Consider the following 4,104-nt stretch of genomic DNA (forward strand, 5'->3'; position numbering starts at 1 on the left):
TATATATATATATATAGAGCTCGGAAATATGTAAAGAAAGGTTGGTACGCGTCGTTGTAATCGATACTCACTTTTACTCACTTTTAGAGAATAAATTCCTTCTGTACTCTATGCCGGAGATATTTTTATTTAATATTTTTATTTTATGATAAAAATCTACATTATTTAAACGTGAAATGTTAGGATATTTGGATACAAAAGTCGAGAATTAGTCGAGAGAGAAATTATCGAGAATTTAGGATATAAAGATTTTATTTATTGATAAAAGATTTACATTGATAAATGGATTATTATATAAGTGTACAACTTTGCTTCCGCCGTTTTTCTATAGATGGCTTTAGCGGTAAGTGGTCGAAATAAATAGATCATAGACATCATACAATAAACTTGGGCATCTGTCAACATAACTCCATAGAAACATTAATCGATTTGTGTCTGCATCATAAAGTTATTCTCGATTGAAAATGTCAGTTTATGAGCCAAATTCTCGTCATTTGCGGGAGGTTTTAATTTTTTGCTTCAATATGAAGATATCTGCGGCTGAGGCTCATCGAATGCTCTCAAATACTTATGGTGAGGCCGCTATTAGTGAAAGAACGTGTCGTGAATGGTTTCAACGCTTCAAGAACGGTGATTTTGACGTCCAAGGTCATGCTCTGTATTTAGTGGGACCAGCTCGGCGTAGTGTATTATGAACTGTTAAAACCGACTGAAACAATCACAGGCGATCGGTATCGAACGCAATTGATGCGTTTGAGCCGAGCATTGAAAGACAAACGGCCGCAATACAACGAGAGACACGATAAAGTGATTGCAGCATGACAATGCTCGACCCCATGTTGCGAAAGTGGTCAAGACATACTTGGAAACGTTGAAATGGGAAGTCCTACCCCACCCGCCGTATTCTCCAGACGTTGCTCCCTCTGACTATCACTTATTTCGATCAATGGCACACGGCCTGGCTGACCAGCACTTCCGGTCTTGTGAAGAAGTAAAAAATTGGATCGATTCGTGGATAGCCTCAAAAGATGACCAGTTTTTTCGACGCGGGATTCGTACGCTACCCGAAAGATGGGAGAAAGTAGTGGCCAGCGATGGACAATAAATGAATTGAATCATAAATGTATAACCAGTTTTTTACAATAAAGCCTCGAATTTCGGAAAAAAAACGGCGGAAGCAAAGTTGTACACCTAATGTGAAAAAATATAAAAGTCTTAATCCTCGATTCATTAAAATTATGTTAACAATTTCGTTGAATTTTAATTCAATTATTTCTAAAAACAATATATTAAAGTATGTTTCCAAAAATGGAAAATTTTTTATTTGTATTCTCACACAGTGTTCAATATCTTCTTTGTTCGATAAATGAGTTAGATGATTTCTCTGTTAATGTAGAAATTAGTCAGAAACAACTTTATCTCCTCAATCAAATATCGGGCGCACTCGTTGTCGATAATAAATGTCAGTTGATTTACATATGCATCGACACATTTGATTACTCTCTCCAGTCCTTGAAATGTAGTTGCATTACAATCGTGACGGAGTAAGATTGCCTTTTCTTCGTCGATAGTTGTAATAGTTCTGCTTACGGGTGAAGTCTTCTTTGGAAAATTTTCATTTTGCTTGCGTCACCAGTATAGCTTTCGCAACATAGACGAAGATGAAGCTGACAAATATGTATGCAAATGATGTAGGATTTACTTTGAACTTGATATTTCCGTTTAGATATGAGTCCCATATTCTCTTGAAATTGTTATCATGTATTCGAATCGTTAATTCTTTCTATGTAATTACCAGTCAATTTGACCTTAGGCTTGAAAGTCTTCTCTCCTTTATTTCTCTCCTTTTCACTCACGATTTTATTAAAGGGATATGATGTTTATTCAACGATTTTTAAATGATATTAATTCTCAGCAATGAATTTAATTTAGCAACTAATAGTTTTTAAAAATAATATACTACACAAATAACCCAGCGTTCCTAATTATCGTATTATTATTAAAACTATTATTGAGGAGCTATCGAACACTCATTGAACTATATACATACTAGAATTGAACAACTACCATTATTATTAGATTCTTAATTGCAAGGAAAGGAGGAGTAAACCAACGTAATTTCTACGTATGAGAGAAGTTGAGTGGTACGTTATAGAGCAACAAATATTTGCTTTTCAACAACGAATTACGAATGAAGTATCGTAATACTATGTTAAATGAATACTATGTTAAATTTATATATGGTTTTTTCAAAAACTAACGAAAATCTTTGCGGGTATAATATTTAATTAAATCTTTCTTTTCTAGAAAAATCTTGCTACGCTGTTATGTACGACTTGTTTAGAAAGAATTATCTCGAAAATGGATAACGGAAATATTTCATGTCACAAATAAACTCGAGTTCGTAAGAAATCGAATAATTTGTCAAGATTACTTTATAAAATACTTTTGTATTTGAAAATAATTCGTCAGGATAAAGGAAATATTTCAATATCGAATTTATTTTTAATAAATTTTAGAAATATTTTTTTACTGACACAACTAAGGATACGAATGAACATAAAAGTTTATCCAAGCAAAAGCCAACTTTAATGTTAAAAAAAATTCTTTTTTAATAAAAAAATTCTTTTTAATAAAACATTTTCCCTGAGGAAAATTATTTGTCAACTGCACTAAAGATACTCTGATTCTAACCAACTATGTATCAGTGTGTAAATGTATATGTTGTGTGTGTGTGTGTGTGTATGTGTGTGTGTGTGTGTGTGTGTGTGTGGATGGGTGGATGGGTGAGAGAGAGAGAGAGAGAGAGAGAGAGAAAGAGAGAGAGAGAGAGAGAGAGAGAGAGAGAGAGAGTGTGTGTGTGTGTGTGTGTGTGTGTGAAGAGGTCAGGAAAGGAAGTGCACATAAACGCTGGGCTCGTGTGAGGGCGAAGTGTGACCGTGTTAGAGGGAAGTGGGCTTATTCCTTCTTCCTCTCTCTCTCTCTCTCTCGTACGTTGAATTCTTTTTTCAATGCTTTGTACTCTCTGCCTCACCCATTGCGGCCCTATACTTACCATTCGCACTCTCTCTTTTTCCCATTGTATTCTTTGCTACGTTCATTTTTCTTCTTTCACTCACGATTTTATTAAAGGGATATGATGTTTATTCAACGATTTTTAAATGATATTAATTCTCAGCAATGAATTTAATTTAGCAACTAATAGTTTTTAAAAATAATATACTACACAAATAACCCAGCGTTCCTAATTATCGTATTATTATTAAAACTATTATTGAGGAGCTATCGAACACTTATTGAACTATATACATACTAGAATTGAACAACTATCATTATTATTAGATTCTTAATTGCAAGGAAAGGAGAAGACTCATTTTCTCCCGTGATAAAGAAGAATAGGAATGTGCAAATTTTGAAGTTACGTGACAAACAGATAATAGAAGGAAGTGAAAAAATATTTTAGGATTGTGGAGGAAACCTAGCAAGTAAAGTTCAGAATTATAATTTATTATTATTTATTTTTTATTTTAATATTGTAATTTGATTTATTTATTAGTAGTAATGTTGTGGGAGTTCTAACTTGGGAACTCCAAGAGTAATAGTAGCGGGGCGCAGGGCATTTTTCGGAGGTATGACGTCATACAGAGTGGCAGTAAGATATCACAGATTTTGGAAATTGGAGTTATGTACAAGACATCAAAAAATATCATAAAAAAGAGAATATTACCATGAATAAAAAACAATACAAAAACAAATGGTTGTAAAATGGAAAGTGTTACAAAGGCTATTCGCCGGTATGCTCCAATCATTTTTCGTCCAAAATATGGCGTAATGTAATTTTTCTAAAAACAACATTTATTATAATAATTATTTTAAATAAATACGACCAAGTTTCATAATCGATTGAATGCCAACATTTGGATGTTATAGAAATCGATAATATTGAAACGTAATCTCTTCTTCCCTTGATAAAAGAACCTTCATTATTTATCCTTCTTTTTTGGGAGGGGACATGACAATCGAACATATTTTTGCAATATGTTTCAAGGTTAGTAGAAGTGTAAATGTAAGTGAAACTCGATAGAATTGTATTAATAATTAATT

This window comes from Atta colombica, unplaced genomic scaffold, assembly GCF_001594045.1.
Source record: "Atta colombica isolate Treedump-2 unplaced genomic scaffold, Acol1.0 scaffold143, whole genome shotgun sequence".
In the NCBI taxonomy this organism is placed as follows: Eukaryota; Metazoa; Arthropoda; class Insecta; order Hymenoptera; family Formicidae; genus Atta; species Atta colombica.